Below are 26,651 nucleotides of genomic sequence, written 5' to 3' on the forward strand. Positions count from 1 at the left end.
ATGTGGTTCAGGTAAGTGTGAAATGTTTGAGTCCCATCACTCCCAGAATTTCTGGCAGTGCCTAATTTGGCTTCTTCCCCCAAATCCCCCTTTCGTTATCAGTGTGGGTGTGGGGACGTCCTGTGCTCAGAGCAGAGTTCCAGCTGATATGTGACTCTGTGATGGGACAGTGGTTGTTATTCTGCATTGTGGCTACAGCAACCTTGAAACATCAGAAAGCCGAAATATTAAACCTGTTTCTCTTTCCAAAGATGCTGCCAAACCTCCTGTGTATCTCCAACATCTTCTGTCTTTATTTCAGATTCCAGCATTTACGGGATTTTACTTTTTGTGTGAAGCTGAAGGATATCTGACCGTGTTTTTGAGGCAAGACTCAACTCTGATTGGGATCCACAGTCTTTGAACAGCCAGATTGAGAACATAAGTGATGACCCCACGTGCAGGTCATTGTTCCACAATGACAGATGTTTGGGAAAGGTTCTTATTCCCTCTGTTCAATGCACATCCTTGGAGTGGGCGGGCAGTCAACAGGAAAACCAGCTTTTTAATGTCATTGGAAATAAAAAACAGAAAATGCTAGAAATCCTGAGCAGCTCTGGCAGTGTCTGTGGAGAGAGAAACAGAGTGAAGGATTCAGAGTGAACCTTTCATCATTCAGCCAGTTTGTTAGTTAGCAGTTAACAGCTTCCAAACTGAAATGATCTTTCTGTGAGAGCCAGGCTGAGCAGCTCTCAAGTGCTGGCTTCAAGCTGCAGAGACTGTTTGAGGCTGTGAGTATAATTCAACCTTCTTTTGACTTTTGAGGGTGTTTATCTTAGACACTTCACCAAAAATCCATCTCTTCCGGGCAGTGTTTTCTGACTTTGCTGCAGGAAGGCAGTCACACAGCAGCTGATGTGTGGAGCTGTGAGCGTACAGTGTTTAGTTCTCTATACTGCAGCTGTAGTAACCTCGGTTTAAATCCAAGTCAGGGCAGGAATGATTTTAAATATTTCCTCTCAGTCTCACCTTCTGAAAGGAATCAATCTTTTAAACATGAAGAAATATTTTTGATGAAAAAACCCTATTTATTCTTTCCAAACCCAGCTCAGTTTCTGTTCTTGATGCTCCAGAATTCAAATTCGCCTCTTCTCCCGGATATTTCTCCCTTCCACAATCACTATCCCTCCTTTATGTCCTTCCTTCCATTTCATTGTCACTTTACTGTCGCATTGCCTGATCTAACACGCACTTTCAACACTTGCCCCGTGAAGTTTGTTCTGCTCCCATCATTGCTCCTGAAGGGGGTACATGTCCCATTCGCTCCAATTGACATCTGGCCTTTGAAACCAGTCACAATCCTGTGTGAGCACCAGTCAGACAAGTGCTGGGAAAGCAGGGCTGGATTTGGGAAGGGCGGCGAGGCTGATTGCTCAGGACATTTTCTTGTTAATTTAGTGATTTAGTCAATGCTCACTGAAGATCTGGGATTGGTTTGCAGAGCAGGTGAGGTGTGTATAAATAATCACATGTGAACTGATTACCACTCGAGAGCAGCCAGTCTTCATTGACATTTACATTTGAGGTTGTACCATCACTGCAGGGACACCATTTCAGTTTTGTTTTGGTTGAGTGGGTATGAACTGGGTTATGTGATCATGTGCAGCAGTAGTTACTTTAGTGGATTAACAAGCTGGTGAAGTAACAAATGTTAAACTTGATTTCCTGATGAAATATGTATTCAACATTTTACCTAACCACTCAAATATTATCAAAAAAATGTGAACAGATAGAAGTTCACCATCTGAAAATCAGAAAAAGAAATGTCTTTTTGTCGATGTCTTGCTGACCATGTTAGTATTGCAGTCAGTCTGAAATAAAAATAGTTACCGGGTTATCAATAGTAATTGCAATGATATTTTAACATAGTTTAATTAATTTTTCCTAATGAACATTGTAAAAGTAAATTCCCTGACAGAGTCAGCAGAAAGAACTGAGGGAGGAACAGACTGATACAAACACCAGAGGATTCTCACAATTCTCAAACTGACCACAATTTCACGTTACAACGAGTTCAGAGGAGAGACTCTGGGAATGAATAAATCGGGGAAGTAAAGAGTCAGGAATTTATTTCTTTAACAAAAGCACCCTTCAGTCGGAGAGTCCAGTAGTAAGGGACGGCGAGGTGATTGGTGAGGAGATTTTTTTTTCTTTTTGTTCAGATCAGGGACAATTTTTAATCTTTTTTCTGGTAAATATAGATAGCTGTCTAATAACTAGAGCCATTGAACCATAGAACCATAGAAAAGTTACAGCACAGAAGGAGGCCATTTGGCCCATGTTGTCCATGCCAGCCATGGCAGGACCACACACACCAGCAGCTGGCAGCCACCTAGCATCTGACAGTTAGTGACATACAGGATAACACTGCCTCCCACAGCTGATCAGCCATCAGCTCAGGCATTCATTGTGGAATTATTTCTGCATCATTCTTTCAAAGCCTTTATTACCAAGTGGGAAATACTTTGGACTCTTAAATCTGATGGAATTTTCCCAAAGGTTTGAATTCTGTTCACAGTGGATCTGTGCAGCTCAGTTTTTCGAATCCTTTATTTAATCCGCTCCCTTTGGAAATGACTGAATCTGAAACAGTTCAGGGTTCCCCCTTGGCCTTTTATTGACCAGTTCATACACAGGTTGAAGTAAAACTTGTTGCTGTAATGAGAAACATGGATATCCAAACTTCTGTCTGCAAAAGAAGATTTTATGTCCTTCTTCACAGGTGAATTTTCAAGCTCGCTCTTTAAAACAGTCTCTGCTGATTTCAGCTTTTGAAGCTCATTGGTCTGCATGTCTGTAATTTTCTCATCTTTAAACTCTGCAAAGAATGTCTCAGTTAAGTCCATAGTTAAATTGTCTTCTTTAGCTGTAGGCACATTCTCACTTCTAAGTTCATTTTCCAGACACAAACAATTTAAATTCTCTATGCTCATTACACTATTATATGACCAGATGCATGCATTAATATATCTATATAGATACACAAGTCCTTAGTATCAACAGAAATCACCCCAGTTCAGTGTCCAGGGTTTTAAAAATGTCCAATTTTCCTTTAAGCTTCAAACTCTTGATAACACATCTGCAAACAGATTCTCTTCCAGCAATATGTATAATCCGTAGATTAAATGGTTGTAATAATAGACTCCATCTGAAAAGTCTTGCTCTTTTGTCATGAAATTTGTCCAAAAACTTCAAAGGATTGTGGTCTGTATAGACAATTGTATCTGCTGAATTGTTTGCAACATTAATTTCAAAATGCTGCAATGCTAACACCAAACCCAAAGTCTCTTTATCGATCGTTGAATATCTTCTCTTGTAAATTCAGCTTCCGTGAAAAATACCTTGTTTTTCAATTCCAGTGCCTTCTTCTTGTACCAGTGCAGCCCCAATGCCTATATCGTTTGCATCAATGGCCAACTTTAATTGCTTGGCATAATTGGGTACTGCCAACACTGGTGTCTTAGTTAATACAGTTTTCAAACTATCTATAACTTTACACTATTACATTACCAAATGCATGCATTACCATAACAATATATATACACAAATCTTTCGTTTCAGCTGAAATCATTTCAGTTCAGTGTCCAGGTTTTGAATGTCCACTTCTCCCTTTAAGCTTCAGCTGTTGATAATGCATCTGCAGTAAGATTTTCTCATCCTTTACACGTATAATCTGTAGATTAAACGGTTGCAGTAATAAACTCCATCTGAATAGCGTTGCACTTCGGTCTCAAAATTTGTCCAGAAACTTTAAAGGATTGTGATCTGTATAAACAATTGTGTCTGATAAATTGTTTGCAACATAAATCTCAAAATGCTGCAGTGCTAACACCAAAGCCAAAGTCTCCTCTTTGATTGGTGAATACCATCTATTGTACCTTCAACTTCTGTGAAAAATACCCGATTGATTTTTCAATTTCATTGTCATCTTCTTGAAACAGTCCAGCCCCAATGCCTATATCATTTGCATCAATGGCTAACATAAATTGCTTGGCGTAACTGGGTACTGCCAAGACTGGTGTCGGAGTTAATACAATTTTCAAACTGTCAAATCCCTTCTGACACTCCAGTGTCCATTGAAACTCCTTGTTCTTTTTTAATAGTTTGGTCAGTGAAACAACCACTTGGATGAAATTTGGTACAAATTTCTAGTAAAACCCACTCATGCCCAGAAATCTCAAAGCTTCTTGTTCTGTTGTAGGCACTGGGAAATCCACGATCGCCTCGACTTTCGCACCTCTCGGAGCCACCTTACCACCACCAATGGTATGGCCTAGATAAGTAACTTACGTTTTTGCAAATTGACTTTTAGCCAAGTTCATCACCAAATTAGCTTCTTGTAGTTGAGTAAATAATTCTCCCAGATGCTGTAAATGCTTCTCCCATGTCTGACTGAAAACGATTAGATCATCAATATAAAAAGCACAATTGCTTAGACTTACAATTACTTTGTTCGTCAGTCTTTGAAATGTCGCAGGTGCATTCTTCATACCAAATGGCATGACTTTAAACTGATATAGTCCACTTGGCGTTACAAAAGCTGATATCTCCTTTGCTCTTTCCGACAATGGTACCTGCCAATATCCTTTTAGCAAGTCAATCTTTGTGATAAATTTCGATTGTCCCACTTTCTTAATGCAATCTTCCAACCGGAGTATGGGAAATGAATCTGCTTTTGTCACCACATTCACCTTTTGATAGTCCACACACTCTTTGTGTTCCATCCAGTTTCGGTACCAGTACAACAGGTGAACTCCAGTTACTGCAACTAGACTCAATGATATCATTTTGAAGCATGAAATCAATTTCTTTTTGAACTTGTGATAACTTTGCCGGATTTAATCTACCAAGTTTTTGCCTTATTGAAGATGATATTTCTATACGATATCACGTATAGCTAAATGTGTCTTTCCCAACTTATTTCCACAAATAGGTTTGTGTGACTGCAATAGCTTTTCCAAATCACTTTGACACTTGCTTGGAAGGTAACTCGATATTTCATTTAAATTTTCAAGCACCCCCTCATTATCCAAATTGATTTGAGGAAAATCAATTTCAGAGTCCTGCACTTCTGCCTCTTTCTCATCATCCACCATCACCAATACCTCTTTTTGTTCCTCTTCCCTGTCAAAGTACTTTTTAAGCATATTTACATGACACAGCCTCTGCTTCTTTCTACTGTCTGGAGTATTTATTAAATAATTTACTTCACTCAATTTCTTTCCAATCTGTAAGGCCCACCAAATCTTGCATTTAATGAAACACCTAGTACTGGTAACAAAACTAGTACTTTTTCTCCAGAAACAAACTGAGTTTTAGCTTTCTTATCGGCTTTCACTTTCATCACTTGCTGTGATGTCTTTAAATGTTCCCGAGCCATCTCACATGCTCTGTTCAATCTATCCCTGAAATTTGATACATAATCCAGGAGAATAGTTTTTGAATTTTGACCCACCAATTTCTCATGAATCAATTTCAGTGGTCCCCTTACCTCATGACCATAAACAAGTTCAAAAGGACTAAAACCACTCAATGCATTCGGAGCATCTCTAATAACAAATAACAAAAATGGAATTCCTGTATCCTAATCCTGTGGATAATCCTGACAGTATGCTCTCATCATATTTTTTAAAATTTGATGCCATCTTTCCAAAGCTCCTTGTGTCTCCGGATGATAAGCTGTTGACTTAAGCTGTTTTATCCCCAAACTTCATTACTTCCTTAAACAGCAGCGACATGAAATTTGGCCTCTGGTCTGATTGTATTTCTTTAGGTAAACCACATCTTGTAAAAAATTTAATTAACTCCTCCACAATCTTCTTAGTTGTAATATTTCTTAAAGGTATTGCTTCAGGAAACCTGGTAGGCACATCCATTATTGTCAGTAAATACTGATTTCCACTTTTAGTCTTAAGGAAGAGTCCTACACAATCAATCATGACCCTGGTAAAAGGTTCTTCAAATGCTGGTATTAGGATTAAAAGGCACTGGCTTAAACACTGCTTGTGGTTTTCCTGCTATTTGACATGTATAACAGGTTCTACAGAATTTGATCACACCCCTGGCCAAAAAGAAACCTCTGTATCTTTTCTTGTGTTTTCCTAATTCCTAAATGTCCACCCATTGGAATTTCATGAGCAATCCTCAGAATCTCATTTCTATACCCTAATGAGATAACAACCTGATGCACTTCCCTCCAGCTTTCATTTGCTGAAACATGATCTGACCTCCACTTCCTCATTAAAATATCTCCTCGAAGATAATAACATACTGGAATACCTTTTGCTTCTGTTTCTGAATAAGCTTTCTGATTTAACTGTTTTAATTGCAAATCGTTTTTCTGTAACTCCACCAACCTCTGAGTTAAACACTTCAGTTAAACTGTCCTGTATTCCTTCCTCCTGAACAATGTTATCAAACACAGTGCCAGCTAATTGGATTTTGACACCTTCTTCTTGCCTTTGAACTGCCTGCTTATCTTGTTTTTCTTGTTCTTCCCTAGGAGCCTTTGATCTTGTTACAACATAATCAGGAAACAATCCAGGATGTTCCTTCTGTAACACCTCTGTTGAAAACACATATACAGGCTGCTCAACTACCACATTTGTGATCCAGCTATATCATTACCCAGAATAAATTGAACCCCGCAATGGGCAATTTTTCCACCACTCCAACTATAACTTCACTTGTCCTCCATTTGCTCTTTAAATTTACCTTCCAGAATGGAATTAACATCTCTATGAACCCCACTTAATATTACCTGCTCCTGCAATACTCCCTTTGAACAACAAATATCATTATCCCACAACGTTAAGGATTGACTAGCCCCCGTGTTTCTTAAAATTTTAGCATATTTACCTACCCCGTCCTGTACACATGGAAAGACTTTCTCTTCACACACAAAGTCTTTAAACATTTCTGCAACCTGCTCCTCAGAATTCTCTTGCGTAAACTGTGAACACATTCCCACTTCTTCACCTATCACTGATTCTCCCTGTTTCACCTGTACACAAACCACTGGTTTCTCCTGTGCCTGAACCTCAGAACACACAGTACTTTTACTTCCAGAGCTTTCCTGTACCCCAACAATTCCAACAGGTTTGTCCTGCATTCTCCAATACATGACTTCGTGTGCCCCACTTTATTACAATAAAAACACCTCAATTTTTGAATGTCACTTATACCTTCAGCACATTCCTTTTTATTCTGAGAAAAAACTTCCAGGGAACTTTCAGCTACTCCTCTTCCCTGACTATCTGCCTTCCTTTCAACTTCCCGCTTTTTATCCTTTTCCAATTTGAAAGGGTGACGGAACTAACCCATAATCATCTGCTATCTCTGCTGCTTGTCTTGCAGAATCAACCCTCTGCTCCTCCACATGAGTTCTCACTACTGAAGGGACTGAATCTTTAAATTCTTCCAAAAGAATTACTTCCCTAAGAGCTGCATATGTCGTCTTTATTTTTGACGCCCATATCCACTTTGCTTTATTCTTTCAAACTCAATATAAGTTTGCCCAGGCTGTTTTCTCATATTCCAAAATTTCTGCCTGTATGCTTCAGGAACCAACTCACATGCACTCAAAATAGCCTTTTTCACCACATCATAATTCACCAACATTTCTTCTGATAGTGAAGTATATACTTCATGCACTCTACCTACTAACTTAGACTGTAATGATAACGTCCAGTTTTCCTGTGGCTATTTCATCTGTTTATCTAGCTTCTCAAATGAAATAAAGAATGCTTCAATATCTTTTTCCTCAAACTTTGGAAGAGCTCGTACAAATTTAAACACCTCCCCACTAGGTTCTACTCTGGAGATATGTCCTTCCTCACCTACCGGCGTCTCTTTTTTAACTGCCAACATTTTCAGTTGGAATTCTCTCTCCCTCTCTTTTTCGCTTTCCTCTCTATCTTCACAATTTCTTATCCCCTTTTAAAAGCCATTTCTCTGTCCTTTGCTTCTGATTCAAGTTTTATCAGTTCCTTTGCTTGTTCAAATACAAGCATCTTAATTTGGAACTGAAGTCTCATCACCTCCAGCTGTGACTCACTAGTGTCAGGTTTCACTTCCAACTGTAGATGCTGAGCTATACTTTTAATTATATCTGATTTCCTAGCCCCCGCAGGTCACCCCAATTTTAACTTAGCTGCCAACTCTGTTAACTTACTTTTGGTTATTTTCTCCAGCCCAATCAGAGTTATACCTTCTTCTCCCAGGCACTCTTAGCAATTGCCAAAGCCATCTGGCAGTCTCACCACTTCTAAAATACCTCACCAACTCCTGAATTCAAAGAGCCTCTTGTGCTCGTAACCTTAAGATTCACCAATTCCAAACTAATCAAGGAATTAGAAATATTTTTATCCCGCTAGAGCCCCCAATTGTTCTGACACAACAGTTGGTAAAGCTGAGTTATTTAAAAATCCTAGAGGGAAACTTTAAACAACTGTTATAACCTATATTTTCAAGTGGCAGGTTTGAGAGGCAGCTCTAAATTCAGGAATCAGACAATCAGTTCGAGAGGTTTATATGAAACTACATGAGGCATTTATTAATTTACACAAGTTAAATATATACACATGGCTACAAGTTACTATCATAACTTCGAACAAATTCCAAAACTAATCTCCGTTAAGGCAACAGCAACCCATAGATTTTAAGCAACCACCAGGCAAAGCATTTTCACCTTACAAATTCAAAATGAGGTTCCTTTCACTTTGGTTCCTTTGCAGACACAGTGATAGGGCTTACAGGCGTTGATATTATGTGACAATTCATTGCCACAGAAGGCTGTGGAGGCCAGGTCATTGAGTGTATTTAAGACCGAGATAAATAGGTTCTTGATTGGTAAGGGGATCAAAGGTTACGGGGAGGAGGCGGGAGAATGGGGTTGAGAAACTTATCAGCCATGATTGAATGGCGGAGCAGACTCGATGGGCCGAATGGCCTAATTTCTACTCCTATGTCTTATGGTCTTATGCCTCTGCACACACAAAACTGCTTATGTTATGCCTATCACATCTCATTGAATGTAAATTCTCATCGTATCACCAGTTCCTTTGAACTCCACCTCTTCTAACAATGAAACTCCTTTCATAGTACCAATGTTATTAGTAATATATACATTGATTGGTCTCTGCCAGCTAGGTGCCAGATTTCACTCCCCTTCTTGAATGCTTTATTCAACAAAATGCTCTTACATCTCAAAACTAGTATACATCAAACCACCCAGGCTAGCTGGCTTTAATCCAATTAAGACACACCCATAGACTAATGCTCCATTAAAACAAATAATTTCCAATAATGTTATATACATTAATAGCTTCATGACACCTTAGAGTATGTGTTTAATATAAAAAATCACTCAGGATAAAAGTTAATTGATTTCTTTTTAAACTTCGTCATCTGTTTTCCAACATTATTTGAAGAAAACACACTGGGCAGGAAGTGCTAGAAGCTAAGGAAAATATTGCTTCAGTGTAGCTGATTGAAGGGTTCTGGTTTATCCTGGGAAATTAGATACACTGCACTCGCTCAGTCTGCACATCCCAAATTCAGCTATCAGCCACAGCACTGGGCAAAACTATCAAATCCAAGCCCAGGCTTTTGGGAAAGGCCGAGGCCTCCAGGTAAAATCTTTAAAGAAGGCATTAAAAGACATTTCAATAAATGTGTCTCGGGTATGGCAGCCAAATTGCTCTGGGGATTACAGGGACAGGGAGGGGCAAGGACATGGAGGGATTTGAAAACAAAGATGAGAATTTTAAAATCGAGGTGTTGCTTGACCAGGAGCCAATGTAGATCAGCGAGCACAGGGGTGATTGGGAAATGGGCCTTGGTGTCAGTTAGGACATGGGCAGCACAGTTTTGGAGGAGTTCAAGTTTACAGTGCAAGATGTGAGAGTAGCCAGGAGAGCATTGGAATAGTTGAGTCTGGAGCCTACAAAGGTCTGGATGAGGGTTTCAGCAGCAGATGAACTGAGGCAGGACATCACTGGTCTCTCCTGTGAGTGGAGCTTGTACCTCTTCCTATGCACAGTGTCCCTATTCCTGACCAACATAGGGAATGACAGTGAGAGCCAGGGATGGTAACGGAGAATCCTTCATAGAATCATACAGAATCATAGAATAGTACGGCAATAAAGGAGTGTGGCAGTGCTGCACTGTCAGAGTTGCTGTCTTTCAGATGAGATCTCAAATGAGGCCCCTTCTGCCCTAAGGTGGGTGTAAAAGATCCCATGGCACTATTTTGAAGAAGGATAGGGGAGTTATCCCTGGTGTCCTAACCAATATTAACCCCTCAATCAACATCACTAAAAACAGATTTTCTGGTCATTATCACATTGCTGTTTGTGGGAGCTTGCTGTGCACACATTGGCTGCCATATTTCCTGTGTTACAACACTTCAAAAGTACTTCATTGGTTGTAAAGAGCTTTGGGATATCTGGTAGTTGTGAAAGGCTCTATGTAAATGCAAGTCTTTTTTTTTCTTTTCTGAGGAGGTTACAGAGATGGTGGGGTGGGAGGTCTTAAAGGGATTTGAAAAGACAGGAAACATCCAGATCCCAACACACAGACAGAACTGACCATTCACAGTCCACAGGATAATAACCAGCTCCCAACACACACACACAGAACTCAACAATAGGAAATCAGTAAGAATCCTCAGACACTCTGCACCTCCCAGATAATTACACCTCACCTTCTCATATTCAGTAATGACCCATCAACAAAACTCAGCCTGTAAATCAGAAGGGAAATGCTTCCAATAAACACACTCAATATCCAACACACAGCTCCAGTCAAACAGTTCAGCACAAAGCACCGAGTAAACAGCTCTCTCAGCTGGATCTTCTCACACAGCATAAGGGGCATTTCCACAGCTGATTCCCCACAGGATAGTCAGACTGCCTGAACATTAATGTGGATATTATGTGATGTAATTATTATAAATTCTGTTCCTTCCTCACTTGGTTTTCAGTCCCTACAGGAGGTGAAGCAGGAAAAGGAGAGAATGTGCACCTATGTTTCACCTTTGGTTAACAGAGTAGAGAAAACCCGAACTGGATTTACTTGTCGGTTTATCTTTCATGAGCCTCTCGGGCTGGGAGATTGTGAACTTCAGCGGGGCTGTTTCACTCTGTTTATCACCAGAATGGGCGGAGTTGCTGGACTCTCTGATTGACGTCTCTCACAGCCAATCAGAGACAATCACTGACATTCCCGCCAGAATTTACATGTCAATCATTCTGCTAAGCCAATCGCAGAGGAGGGGGCAGGTCTTTCCTGACACAAAAACAAAAATACCTGGAAAAACTCAGCAGGTCTGGCAGCATCTGCAGAGAGGGATACAGTTGACGTTTCGAGTCCGCGCGACTCTTCATCAGAACTAAGGAAAAGGTCTTTCCTGACAATTACCGGGTCGGAACTACATTACCCATGCTACCCAGGCTACATGTGGCCGTGCGCCTGCGCATTGAGGAGCGGCAGTATGGAATTAGGGGAGACCCAGCCCACGGTGCCTGATGGGAATTGTAGTTCTGACCCGCGCAGCGGCTGTTGGCACCCAGGGTTCGGGCGTTCGAATCTAAGACAGCGCGAGCCCGAGCAGCTGTCACATGGGCGGGGCTGGAATTGGAGGTGCGCACCTGTAAATCCCAGCCCCGGGTGGCGGGAACCAGGATCGCAACCATTTAACCCCCTCAACCCCCCTCTCCCCTCCTTCACCCCCCCCCCATCAACCCTCTTTTGACCTCCATCCTCCCCTTTACCCTAACAACTTCAGTCCTAATGACATTGATAGGATTAGAAAGAAAGGAGAAACAAAAACAAAAATAGCTGGAAAAATTCACCAGCTATTTTTGTTTTTGTTTCGGATTGACAGCATCTGCAGTATTTTGCTTTTATCTTAGAAAGAAACGAGGGAGGTTCTGCTGAAAGAATTTGAACAGCTGGGAGCCAGATTGAAAGCAGAACCTCCAAGGAAATAATCTTGGGATTGCTCCCTGAGCCACGAGCAAACTGGCATAAGGTAAATAAAGTTAAGGAGTTAAATGCGTGGCTCAGAGATTGGAGTGGGAGGAATGAGTTTCAGCTCATGGGGCACTGGCATCAGTATTGGGGTAGAAGGGAGCTGTTCTGGTGGGACGAGCTTCACTTGAACCGTGCTGGGAGCAGTCTCCTGGCGAATCGAATAACTGGGGTGTAGGAGAGGGCTTTAAACTAAATAGAGGAGGGGCGGGTTCTAGAGAGGGGATACATAGGCTTACAAAGCAAAGGATATCATAGCTTTGCAGGGCAGCTACTTAGGTAATGATACCCAGAGTGTGACAGGAAGGGACAGAGTGTACAAACGTAAAAACAACAGCTAAGAGGGTCAAAGGGGGGAAAATGGTAAAAACGCAAAATTAATGGCTCTTTACTTAAATGCACATAGTTTCGGAACAAAATAAATGAATTTATGGCACAAAGGTTAATGGGTATGATTTTATAGCCATTTTGGAGACATGGTTACAAGGAGATCTAAGCTGGGAACTAAATATTCAGGGATGCATGACTTTTCAAAAGAACAGGCAGGAAGGAAAGGGTGGTGGGGTAGCTTTGTTAGTACGAGATGGAATAAGTACGATAGCAAGAAATGATCTTGGGTCGGAAGATGCAGAATCCATATGAGTGGAGGTAAGAAATAATAAGAGGAAGAAGACATTGATGGGAGTAGTCTATAGGCCCCCAAACAGTAGCTATACCTTAGGACAGAGAATAAATCAGGAAATAATGAGGGCATGTAAAAATGGAAGTACATTAATCATGGGTGGCTTGAATCTTCATGTAGATTGGGAAAATCAAATTGGCAGAGGTAGCAATGAGCAAGAATTAATAGAATGTATTCAGGACTGTTTCCTAGAATAATATGTTGTGGATCCAACCAGGGATCAGGCTATTTTGGATTTGGTAAAGTGTCATGAAGCAGGTTTAATAAACGATCTCAGAGTAAAAGATCCCCGAGGAAACAATGACCATAACGTGGTAGAATTTAGCATTCAGTTTTAGAGTGAGAAACTTGGGTCAGAAACAACTGTGCTAAACTTAAAAGGGATAATTACAAAGGAATGAGGACAGAGTTGGTTGGAGTGGACTGGGAATGTAGTTTAGCAGAAAAGACGATTGATAAACAATGGCAGACGTTTAAGAAAATAGTTCATGACTCACAACAAAGATATATCCCAGTGAGGGAGAAGGATTCAAGGAACAAGATAAACCAACTATGGTTAACCAAGGAAGTTAAGGATAGTATCAAATTGAAAGAAAAAAACATACAATGTGGCAAAGATTAGTGGTAAGCTAGGATTGGGAAAGTTTTAAAAACCAACAAAAGATGACCAAAAAATAATGAAGAGGAGAAAATAAACTTTGAGGGTAAACTAGCAAGTACTATAACAACGGACAGCAAGGAGTTCTTTAAATATATAAAAAGGAAGAGAGAGGCCAAAGTGAACATAGGCCCCTTAGAGAATGAGGCTGGAGATATAATAATGGGGAACCAGGAAATGGCAGAGGAGTCGAATAAATACTTTGCATCAGTCTTCATGGTAGAAGACATTAATAGCATACCAAAAACACTAAATAATCAAGGGGAAAAAGAGGGGAAGGAAATAAATACAATAACTATCACCAGAGAAAAAGTACAAGGGAAACTAATGGGACTAAAGGCCAATAAATCCCCTGGACCTGATGGGTTGCATCCTAGGATATTAAAGGAAGTAGCTAGAGAGATAGTGGATGCGCTGATAGTCACGTTCCAAGAATCCTTAGATTCTGGAAAAGTCTCAGAGGATTGGAAAACTGCCAATATAACACCCTTATTCAAAAAGGGAGGGAACAAAAAACAGGTAACTCTTGGTCAGTTAGCTTAACATGCATCATTGGGAAAATGTTAGAGTCTATTATATAGGCTGTATTAGCAGAGCATTTAGAAATGCATAATATAATCAAGCAGAGTCAGCATAGCTTCACTGAAGGGGAAATCATGCCTGAAAAATTTATTAGAATTCTTTGTGGAGGTAACAAGTAGGATAGATAAAGGAGACCAATAAATTTAATATATTTGGATTTATAAAAGGTGTTCGATAAGGTACCGCACAAAAGGCTACTTAATAAGATAAGAGCCCATGGTGTTGGGGATAGTATATTAGCATGGATAGAGGACTGGCTAACTAATAGAAGACAGAGATTTGGGATAAGGGGGGCATTTTCAGGATGGCAACCGGTAACCAGTGGAGTGCCACAGGAATCAGTGCTGGGGCCTCAATTATATACAATATATATTAATGACTTGGATGAGGGAAATGAATGTACTATCGTCAAGTTTGCGGTTGACTCAAAAATAGGTAGGAAGGCAAGTGGTGAGGATGACACAAAGAGTCTACAAAGGGATATAGACAGGTTAAGTGAGTGGGCAAAAACTTGGCAGATGGAATATAATGTGGGTAAATGTGAGGTTATGCACTTTGGCAGGAAGAATAAAGGAGCTGAATATTATTTAAATGGAGAAAGACTGCAGAAAGCTGCAGCACAGAGGGATTTGGAGGTCCTCGTGCATGAATCACAAAAAGCTAGCAAACAAGTTCAGCAGGTGATAGGGAAGGCAAATGGAATGTTGGCCTTCATTTCAAAGGAAATGGAGTATGAAATAGGGAAGCCTTGTTAAAACTATACAAAGCATGAGTTAGACCACACCTAGAATACTGTGAACAATTTTGGTCTCCTTATCTAAGGAAAGATAGATTGGCATTGGAGGCAGTCCAGAGAAGGTTCATGAGGTTGATCCCGGGTATGGAGGGATTTTCTTATGAGGAGAGGTTGAGTAGGTTGGGCCTGTACTTTAGAAGAATGAGAGGCGACCTAATTGAAACATATAAGATTCTTAGGGGGCTTGACAGGGTCAATACTGAGACATTGTTTCCCCTTGTGGGAGAGTCTAGGACCAGAGGGCATAATCTCAGAGTAAAGGGTCACCCATTTAAGACCGAGATGAGGAGGAATTCCTTCTCTCAGAGGGTAGTGACTCTGTGGAATTCTTCACCAGTAGAGGCTGGGTCATTAAATATATTCAAGGCTGAGGTGAACAGATTTTTAATCAGTAAGGGAATCAAGGGTTAAGGGGAAAAGGCAGGAAAGTGGAATTGAGGATTATCGGATCAGCCATGATCTCATTGAATGGCAATGGGCCCCATCCCCCCTCCTTCACTCCTTCATTCCCTCTCCTTCACCCTCCATCCTCCTTCCTTCACCCCAAAACCCCCTTCCCCCCTCTCCCCATCCTTCACCACCAACCCCCATCTCAGACACCCATCCACTTGGTTAAATGGCTAACATGGGACTACATTCGACATTGGTTTTCTGTGAGAGACTGTTTTCTCCAGACTGTGGAGTAAAAGTATAAAAGTTTGACTCTCCCAGTTTTGAATCCATCTCCCTTACTGGTGCTGAAGGGCCTGTCCTCCATTTAGCCCCTGCCCCAGTTAAGATTGTAGATCTAAGGTGCTCCGCTCCATGGCCCAGTCCTCAAATCATTTCTCTCCCTCTTGAAGCTGTCTTTTTAAAATTCATTTATGGGATATGGGCTTCGCTGGCTGGGCCAGCATTTATTGCCCATCCCTAGTTGCCCTTGAGAAGGTGGTGGTGAGCTGCCTTCTTGAACCGCTGCAGTCCATGTGGTGCAGGTACACCCACAGTGCTGTTAGGAAGGGAGTTCCAGCATTTTGACCCAGCAACAGCGAAGGAACAGTGATATATTTCCAAATCAGGATGATGAGTGACTCAGAGAGGAACTTCCAGGTGGTAGTGTTCCCATCTATCTGCTGCCCTTGTCCTTCTAGGTGGTAGTGGTTGTGGGTTTGGAAGGTGCTGTCAAAGGAGCCTTGGTGAATTCCTGCAGTGCATCTTGTAGATGGTACGCACTGCTGCTGCTGTGCATCAGTGGTGGAGGGAGTGAATGTTTGTGGATGTGATGCCAATCAAGCGGGCTGCTTTGTTCTGGACGGTGTCCAGCTTCTTCAGTGTTGTAGAAGCTACACTCATCCAGGCAAGTGGGGTATATTCCATCGCATTCCTGACTTGTGCCTTGTCGATGGTGAACAGGCTTTGGGGAGTCAGGAGGCGAGTTACTTGACACATGATTCCTAGCCTCTGACCTGCTCTTGGAGCTGCAGTATTTATATGGCTAGTCCAGTTCAGTTTCTGGTCAATGGTAACCCCCAGGATGTTGATAGTGGGGGATTCAGTGATGGTAATGCCATTGAAATCAAGGGGTGATGGTCGGATCCTGTCTTGTTGGAGATGGTCATTGCCTGACACTTGTGTGGCGCGAATGTTACTTGCTACTTGTCAGCTGAAGCCTGGATATTGTCCAGGTCTTGCTGCATTTGGTCATGGGCTGCTTCTGTATCTGAGGATCGCGAATGGTGTTGAACATTGTGCAATCATCTGCGAACAACCCCACTTCTGACCTTATGATGGAAGGAAGATCATTGATGAAGCAGCTGAAGATGGTTGGGCCTAGCACACAATCCCAGGCCACTCCTTTATGACTAGATTTCTGTTTTGTCTGGTGGTGAGGGGCATTTCTTTCTGACTCGAGGTAAAATAGGGCAGATTGTAAGAGACCCTCTGTGAATCTGACATCAGGTCATCAGATGGTTTTACACAGGGGCAGCGTGTGGATGAGAAATAGGTGGGGACTGAGGATAGACCCTTGGTTGGACTCCAGAGCGATGGGGTGGGAAGATTAACCATTGCAGGAGATTCTCTGGCTACAACTGAAGAGGCAAAAGTGGACCAAGCGATAACAGCCCCACTCACTGGACACAAGCCCTGGGAGAAAGCAGATGGGCCAAATGGTCTGTTTCTGTGTTTTTATAACTGGAATAAAAAATCAATTCTGGAAATACTCAGCAGGTGAGGCAGCATCTGTGGAGAGGAACAGAGTTAACATTTCAGCGTGAGATGACTTTTCATTAGAAACCAGGTTGAATTTTGGGTGGCTCTTCCAGTTGTCAGAGAGCACCGCTCCTCCACTCACCACCTGCCCATCATGCCATGCCTCCCAACACCCCCCTGCTATTTACACCAGCACCACCCTGTCTCTCTCACCAGCACTGGCCCACCCCCCCACCATGATCTAATTGTGTCTTATTTGATTCCAGGGTGATGAACTCGGTGGAAATAAATCTCCAAATCACACTTCCCAAGTCATAGTGCTGCTGTCTGAACACTGACTTACTCCCAAATTCAATCCGTGAGTCAGACTCACTCGTCGAGTAACAGAGTCACTCCCCGAGCACTGGCTCAATCTCCCATCTCATTTTCTTTTCTGTTCCTTCTTCCCATGCCCCTTTCTCTCCCGTGCCACTCTGTCCCTGCATTCCTTCCCTTCTGTGCCCCTGTCTCCTGTGACCCCCTGTGTCTCCTGTGTCCCCCTGTTTCCCTTGTGTCTCTCTTTTTCGCTCCTGTGTCCCTCTCTCCTGTGCACATACTGATCCCACCACTGCACGTCATCGCTGCCTTGAATGCTGTGGATCTTCCTCTTCTGATCTGCTGTCAAACACACCCGGGGGTTACACATCCCACACTGATGTTGTCAGTTTGAAAGCCTCCCAGGATGAAGAATGTTATTCCCACACTAGAAATCTCTGTCAAACATTTACCGGGGGAACTGGGACAGCAGCTGCAATAAGTGCGGTTTTATTCAGATGGGACAATGACAAGTTTAAATCCCCACCTGATCTGCTGCTCAAAGTCGCCTCCGTTTCACCGGTCAGTTTCCCAAACTTCAGGAAACTCATGTTACTGCTGAAATATTTGGATTGGCTGTGAGAGACGTCAATCAGAGAGCCCCACCCACTCTGCCCATTCCCTCCTCTTCCTGTTCCACAGCTGCTTCACTTCCTGTAGGGACTCAAAACCAACTCAGGAGATGGTGAGTGAACGAACACAATTTATAATAATTACATCACATAATATCCACACTAATCTTCAGGCAGCCTGACTATCCTGTGGGGAATCAGGTGTGGAAATGTCCCTTATGCTGTGTGAGAACATCCAGCTGAGAGAGCTGTTTACTCGGTGCTTTGTGCTGAACTGTTTGCCTGGAGCTGTGTGTTGGATATTGTGTGTGTTTATTGGAAGCATTTCCCTTCTGATTTACAGGCTGACTTTTGTTGATGGCTCATTACTGAATATGAGAAGGTGAGGTGTAATTATCTGGGAGGTTCAGAGTGTCTGAGGATTCTTACTGATTTCCTATTGTTGAGTTGTGTGTGTGTGTGTTGGGAGCTGGTTATTATCCTGTGGGCTGTGAATGGTCAGTTCTGTCTGTGTGTTGGGATCTGGATGTTTCCTGTCTTTTCAAATCCATCCAAGACCTCCCACCCCCTCATCTCTGTAAGCTCCTCAGAAAAGAAAGAAAGACTAGCATTTATATAGAGCCTTTCACAACTACCAGATGTCCCAAAGCTCTTTACAGCCAATGAACTACTTTTGAAGTGTAGTCACTGTTGTAATGTAGGAAACGTGGCAGCCAATGTGTGCACAGCAAGCTCGCAAACTTTGTTAACAGTCTTGCAAAGCACCTTGGGACTTTGAACTGTGTTAAAGGTGCTATATAAATGCAATTTGTTCTTGTCTGTCGCTGTTGTGTAGAGTGTTAGGAAGTGACCAGGTGTTCAGTCGGAGCAGCATGATTCCCCTCATGGTTCAGTATCCTACTGACCCTCACTGTGAAGCAGTCTCCCAGTGAGGAGACAGACTCATTGTAAAGGGAGATCGGGTTATAACCTATAACTGGCAGCAGAGCAGGGTTGGAATGGCTGCACACTAGTTCAAACTCAGTGTGTTAAGGAGCACCTTCAGGCTGCAGTCCCCTCCCTGCATTGCCGAGGTGGGGGGCGTGGGGCTGAGGGTAGTTCCCGATCTCAGCCCAGATTGAGAGGAGGCAGTGGGCAGAGAGGCAAGAGGCAGAGAGGAAGCCAATGCTGCTCCTGACATGTCTGTCTTCTGGTTTGATGATAATCATGGAATGAGGGCTGTGCCGGGCTGTGAGATTGTGGTGGAATACAATCCTGCTGCTGCTGATGGCTCACTGCACCTCATGGATACCCAGTGTTGGGTTTTGTTCTTAGTCTACTTCCCTAGTGATGAATAACATGGTGAAGTACTCATTCATCAGTTGGGAGGGGAGAGGTAGTTTTCCTTGAACTTGTTTGACCTGAAGCCATTAGACTCCATGGAGTCAACATTGAGACTTCCCCATCTGCCAGTGGGATGGGACACACCCAGGGATGGTGACGGAGGAGTCTGGGATGTTTCCAGATTGATACGATTCAGTGAGTATCACTGCTACTTGACCAGTCTGTGGGGCAGCTCTCCTCACTTGGGTACTTGTCCTTAGACCTTGGGAAGAGAGACTTTACAGATTTCACTGGGCTGAGATCACCTTAATCTTATTCTGACACAATGCCAGGATTGTCCAGATCTATCTGATTTCCCTCTTATTATTGGACTTTGTGGTGATTGTTTATCATTGTTTGCTCGGCCACTTCAGAGGGCAGTTCAGAGTCAACCATGTTGTGTGGGACTGGAGTCACATGTAGGCCAGACCAGGCAGCTGTAGCAGGTTCCCTTCCCTGAAGGACAATATTTGGGTATTTAGGACAACCTGAAAGTTTTTGTTTTTTTATTTTGATTCTGTTCCACAAATTCCAAACTTTATTAAATTCACCTTCACAACATGGAATTATTGAGGTAAATAGCATAGGTGCTTTTAAGGGAAAAATATATAAGCACATGAGGAAGAATTGAACAGAAGGATATGCTGATAGGGTGAGATGAAGGTGGGTGAGAGGAGGCTCATGTGAAACACACCATCATGGACCAATTGAGCTGAATGGCCTGTTTCTGCACTGTAATTCTATGTATGTAACTTTCCATGGTTGGATTTGAATTCTCAATCTCTGGATTGTTAATCCAGCATCATAGCAATTCGGCTGTCATACCTGGAGACACATTTATTGAAATATCTTTTAATGCCATCTTTATATGTATTACCTGAAGGCCTCAGCCTTTTCCAAAAGCCTGGACTTTGATTTGATAGTTTTGCCCAGTGCTGGGGTGGATAGCTGAATTTGGGATGTGCAGCCTGAGTGAGTGCAGTGTATCTAATTTCCCAGGATAAACCAGAACCCTTCAGACAGCTACAATGAAGAAATATTTTCCTTAGCTTCTAGCACTTCCTGTCCAGTATGTTTTCTTCAAATGATTTTGGAAAACAAGGGGAGAGATATCAAAATCTCCATTGAATTTACATTTCTCGAGTCTTTTTTATACTAAACACATACTCCAAGCGTAAAACTGGTATTTTCCAGCACAACTCGAGCTCATAGTGAATTAATAGCCCATTTTACACTCCAATAAAAGCAAAATACTGCGGATGATGGAAATCTAGAACAAAAACAAAAATACCTGGAAAAATTCAGCAGGTCTGACAGCATCTGCGGAGAGGGATACAGTTGATGTTTCGAGTCCATATGACCCTTCATCAGAACTAAAAAATATAGAAATGAGATGAAATATAAGCTGGTAGAGGGGGGTGGTTGGGACAGATAGAGCTCGATAGGGGGCCAGTGATAGGTGGAGGCCAAGAAGAGACTGCCAAAGATGTCATAGACAAAAGGACAAAGGGGTGTTGAAGGTGGTGATATTATCTAAAGGATGTGCTAATGGGGACATTAAGGGTAGCAAGCAGGACAAGCTAGTGGCAGATGGCCCTAGTAGGGGTGGGGTGGGAGGAAGGGATCGAAATGGACTAAAAGGTGGAGATGAAACAATAGATCAAAATAAATTTAAAAATAGATGGGAAAAGAAAAAAGAAAAATATATTTGTAAAAAAATTATAAATTATTGGAAAAAAGGGGGATCGGAAAGAGGGTGGGGATGGCGGAGAGAGTTCATGATCTAAAGTTGTTGAACTCAATATTCAGTCCGGAAGGCTGTGAAGTGCCTAGTCGGAAGATGAGGTGCTGTTCCTCCAGTTTGCGTTGAGTTTCACTGAAACAATGCAGCAGGCCAAGGACGGACATGTGGGCTTGAGAGCAGGGTGGTGTGTTGAAATGGCAAGCGACAGGAAGGTCTGGGTCATGCTTGCGGACAGACCAAAGGTGTTCCGCAAAGCGGTCACCCAGTCTGCGTTTGGTCTCTCCAATGTTGAGGAGACCGCATTGGGAGCAGCGAATGCAGTAGACTAAATTGAGGTAAGTGCAAGAGAAATGATGCTTCACTTGAAAGGAGTGTTTGGGCCCTTGGACGGTGAGGACAGGGGAAGTAAAGGGGCAGGTGTTGCACCTTCTGCGGTTGCATGGGAAGGTGCCGTGGGAGGGGGTTGAGGCGGAGGGGGTGATGGAGGAGTGGACCAGGGAGGGAACAATCCCTGTGGAAAGCCGCCAGGGGGGGTGAAGGGAAGATGTTTTTGGTGGTGGCATCATGCTGGAGTTGGCGGAAATGGTGGAGGATGATCCTTTGAACGCGGAGGCTGGTGGGGTGATAAGTGAGGACAAGGGGGACCTTATCATGGTTCTGGGAGGGAGAGGAAGTTGTGAGGGCGGATATGTGGGAGATGGGCCGGACACGGTTGAGGGCCCTGTCAACCACCGTGGGTTGAAAACCTCGGTTAAGGAAGAAGGAAGACACATCAGAGGAACTGTTTTGGAAAGTGGCATCATCAGAACAAATGCGACGGAGGTGAAGGAACTGAGAGAATGGGATGGAGTCCTTACAGGAAGCGGGGTGTGAGGAGCTGTAGTCGAGGTAGCTGTGGGAGTCGGTAGGCTTGTAATGAATATTGGTGGACAGTCTATCACCAGAAATTGAGACTGAGAGGCCAAGGAAGGGAAGGGAAGTGTCAGTGATGGACCATGTGCAAATGATGGAGGGGTGGAAATTGGAAGCAAAATTAATCAATTTTTCCAGATCCAGACGAGAGCATGAAGCGGCACCGAAGCAGTCATCGATGTTCCGGAGAAAGAGGTGTGGGAGGGGGCCTGAGTAGTACTGGAACAAGGAATGTTCCACATACCCCATAAAGAGACAGGCATAACTGGGGCCCATGCTGGTACCCATAGCCACACCTTTCATTTGGTGGAAGTGAGACGAGTTTAAGGAGAAATTGTTCAGTGAGAGAACAAGTTCAGCCAGACGGAGGAGAGTAGTGGCGGATGGGGATTGTTCGGGCCTCTGTTTGAGGAAGAAGCGGAGAGCCCTCAGACTATCCCGGTGGGGGATGGAGGTGTAGAGAGATTGGACGTCCATGGTGAAGAGGAGGTGGTTGCGGCTAGGGAACTAGAAATTGTTGATATGATGTAGGGTGTGAGATGAATCGCGGATGTAGGTGAGAAGAGACTGGACAAGGGGAGAGAGAATGGAGTCAAGATACCAAGAAATGAGTTCCGTGGGGCAGGAACAGGCTGACACGATTGGTCTGCTGGGGCAGTCCTGTTTGTGGATTTTGGGTACGAGGTAGAAGCGGGCTGTCCGAGGTTGGGAGACTATGAGGTTGGAAGCTATGGAGGGAAGATCTCGGGAGGAGCTGAGGTCAGTGATAGTCCTGGAAACAATGGCTTGATGTTCAGTGGTGGGGTCATGGTCCAAGGGGAGGTAGGAGGAAGTATCTGCGAGTTGACGCTCAGCCTCTGTGAGGTTGAGGTCAGTGCGCCAGACAAAAACAGCACCACCCTTGTCAGTGGGTTTGATGACAAAGTCAGGGTTGGACCTGAGAGAACGGAGTGCGGCAAGTTCAGTTTTTACACTCCGCCTGTCTGTCTTTTCCACTGTCCTCATGGTGCCTGGGAAGATGGGGTCTGGGTGGAGGAAAGAAAGTAGCCACAGTGTCTGCTCGTGGTCACTATCCAGTGTCCCTGCTGGAAACAGAGGGTGTAAGACAGACAAGTGAGGAAAAAGAAAGGACTTGCATCTGATCCCCCACACAGGGGAATAGCAGACTGGCACTCACCGTGGAACAGTCTCTAACTGAGGAGCCAGTCCCTTCAGCGAAGAAGGAGAGAGAGTTGGAGGAAATCATGTTTCATTTTCCTGTTTTACAGAAGGATTGCACCGTACTACACCAGTGAATACAGAGAGGATAGACACTGCAGTTGGATCCTGACCATCGCCCAAGGAACAACTACACAACTGTGGGAAGACATCCAGTACCTTCACAGAATTGCTCAACACAATTGGTTGGGGGATGAAACCATCATCTGGATATCGGTCTGGTCAGGGGAGCTTTGACATATCATCAGATCTGAAACTGGTCAGTGGTGTGGAACCTTCCATCAGAACCAACCATTCCGAAGGTTCAGCTGTGGGCGATCGGTCAGGGTGAGGCTGGGAAGAAGTGTGAGTGGGCACCAAGTGTGGTGAGAGCTTCAATCATTCATCGAGCCTCATGAACCACTGACTCATTCCTACAGGTGAGAGAGGCTGTTCAAGTGTGAGGTGTGTGAGGAGGGCTCCGCATGCTCATAAAATCTCAATGCGCAAGGCATCTGAAATATCCACTGTCAAGACAAGAACAGCCACATGGAAGATCAACCATTCAAGTGTGAGGAATGCAACAAATCGTTGTCACATACATCTCAGTCCAAACATGCCAACACAATCACACAGTGGAGAATCTAGTCAAGGGTGAGGTGTGTGACAAAGCCTTCACACAGTCATTGATCCTCCTGAACTATCAGACAATCCATACAAGACAGAAACCCTTCCATTGTGAGATTTGCAATAAAGTGTTCCAGACGTCTTCGAGCCTCTTGGGACACCAGAGGAATCACACAGGAGAGAAACCCTTAAGGTGTGAGGTTTGTGAGATGTCTTTCACCCAATCTTTCAATCTCCTGACGCAGCAGAGGAATCACACGGTGAGAAACCCTTCAGATGTGAGGTTTGTGAGTTGTGTTTCACCCAATCTTCCAATCTCCTGACGCACCAGAGGATTCACGCAGGGGAGAAACCCTTCAAGTGTGAGATGTGTAACAAGAGTTTTGCACAGTTGTCGGGCCTGATGAATCACAGACGCATTCACACAGGTGAGAAACCATTCACTTGCAAGGTGTGTGACAAATAATTCTCATAGTTACTGAACCTCCGCACACACCAACATATTCACACATTGGTGAAACCATTCAGGTGTGAGGTGTGTGACAAGGCTTTCACACAGTCAGCATGTCTCCTGGTCCATCAATACACTCACACAGGGGAGAAACCCTATCAGTGTGAATTCTGTAATGAAGCCTTCACATAGTTGTCATATCTCCTGGAACATTAGGGAACCCACACGGGAGACAAACCCTTCCAGTGTGACGTGTGTCAGGATAGTTTCACCTACTCCTGCTCTCTCGCCATACACCAGCATCTCCACACGGACTTGGGGCCGGGTCACCTACTTCCATTACACTGAGAGTTGTCTGTGTTGTTTACCCTCCAGTGCTCACACAGGGGAGCTATTGTTCCAAAGCACTGTCTGTCTCAGCAGTGTCTGTCTCGAACATCTCCTATCATCAATCTAGTCATTTCAAGAAGGCCAATTTAACCTTTGACCAAATCGCCAAACATCACCAAAAGAAGACATCAATATGTATAGGAGCTCCTGTATAAACTCAGCATCCTCTCAGTGCAGCATCAGGTACAAGTCGCTCACTGACTCTCACTTTGACCAAGAAGGCAATCAGATACTCAGTGGTTAGAAAGGTTTCAGCTTCTGATGTACCAGCACAAGCTCCTGGGGGAGGAGCCATTCCTGAGGTAGTAGTGGAGGGACTTCAATTAGCCTTAGCATCTCTGGTCTATGGAGAGGGGAAAATCAGCCAGGGATCCCATTCCTCAGCAGTGACCCCAGCTGGGAAGTTAAGGGGAGGGCAGGATGTGTCTCTCTGTGACAGTCTCCATTGTCTCACAACATTCACTGTCTGGGTCTACACATGCTGAATGGCCACTCGAACAGAGCACTAGAGGCCAATCAATGTCCACAGTCTGTACTCCAGGTCAGTGCCTTGAGAGTTGGAGGGAATGTGAGAGGACAACAGCTTGTATTTATAGAGCACTTTAATATAGTCAGACATCCCAAGTGTTTCATAGAGACATAATCAGAGAAAAATTAACACCAAGACAAAGAAGGAGATGTTAGGAGGGGATGACCAAAAATATGGTCAAAGAGGTGGGATTTAAGGAGGGTCCTAAAGGAGGGGAGAGATATGAAGATGCAGAGAGGTTTAAGGAAGGAATTCTAAAGATCTCTTAACATCCAAGGTACATGTATTAAAAGGATCGAATGATCATCTCTTTCACCATGACCTGTGCAGCATCTTCTTCCTTGATTAACACTTAATTTAATACCTCAGCCATGCCCCTTGCCATAGGCATAAATGCCTTTCTTGGTCCCTAATGAGCCCACTCTTTTTGCTATTATATACCTATAGAAGACTTTTGATTCCCTTTTAAGTTAGCTTCTCGAATCTTCTCATACTCTGTCTTTGCTTCTAATTTGTTTTCTCAAACCCCCTCTGACCTTCGATATTCAGCTTGGTTCTCAATTGTATTCTCCACTTGACATCTGTCATAAAACACATTTACTTCTTCATTTTAATCTCCATCTCTTTTGTCATCCAAGGAGCTCTGGATTTCTTTGCCTGCCTTTCCCCCTTTGTGGGAATATCCCTTGACTCTGCCTGATCTATCTCCTCTTTAAAGGCAGCCCTTTGTTCAGTTACCGTTTTTCATGCCAACCTATGATTCCAATTTATCTGGGTCAGATCCATTCTTACCCCATTGAAGTTGGCTTTCCCCAAGTTAGTTATTCTTCCTCTGGATTGTTCCTTGTCTTTTTCCATAGCCAATCTAAACCTCCTGATACAATGATCACTGTCCCCTAAATGTTCTCCCACTGACACTTGATCCTCTTGTACCTTTCATTTCCAAGAACCAGGTCCAGCAATGCCTCCTTTCTCATTGGACTGGAATCATAATGCAACGGAAAATTCTCCTGAACACACTCCAGGAACTCTTGCCCCTTTCTGCCCTTTATACCACCACTATCCCACTATATTCAGATAATTAAATTCTCCCATTTAAGTACTCCACAGTTCTTGCCCTCTCTGTAATTTCCTTGCAAATTTGTTCATCTACATCTTTCCCACTAGTTTGTGACCTGTGGACGGCATCGAGCAATGTAATTGCACCTTATTTGTTCCTTACCTCTCGCCAAATAGATTCTGTCCCTGACCTCTCTGGGACATTGTCTCTCTCCAGCTCTGCAATGTTCTCCTTGATTAATACTACCACCTCTCCTGCTTTCCTTCCTTCCCTATCTTTCCTGAGCAACTTGTATCCAAGAATATTTAAAACTCAGTCCCACCCTCCTTTGAGCCACAACATCATATTTCCACATAGCAATCAGCACTGGCAACTCATCGATCTTATTTACCACACTCTGCATATTCACATACATGCACTGTAACCCTGATTAGGCTTTATTATATTCCGTCTTACTCTGAAGCCAACTAATA

General features: G+C 43.3%; 3 protein-coding genes and 1 pseudogene across 3 annotated transcripts in view; 2 read left to right on the plus strand and 2 right to left on the minus strand.

Annotated features, from left to right (window-relative positions):
- On the plus strand, positions 1-24,743 carry LOC144695468 (uncharacterized; annotated as a pseudogene).
- The window catches only part of LOC144695274 (uncharacterized), a 291,857-nt gene that overhangs the window by 150,607 nt on the left and 114,599 nt on the right, over positions 1-26,651 (minus strand). The window lies entirely within an intron of this gene.
- LOC144695199 (uncharacterized) overlaps positions 1-26,651 on the plus strand; it is a 425,892-nt gene that overhangs the window by 125,650 nt on the left and 273,591 nt on the right. The window lies entirely within an intron of this gene.
- Positions 1-26,651, minus strand: part of LOC144695466 (uncharacterized) — a 409,626-nt gene that overhangs the window by 74,924 nt on the left and 308,051 nt on the right.

Source organism: Cetorhinus maximus, chromosome 21 (genome assembly GCF_964194155.1).
Source record: "Cetorhinus maximus chromosome 21, sCetMax3.hap1.1, whole genome shotgun sequence".
NCBI classification, from domain to species: domain Eukaryota; kingdom Metazoa; phylum Chordata; class Chondrichthyes; order Lamniformes; family Cetorhinidae; genus Cetorhinus; species Cetorhinus maximus.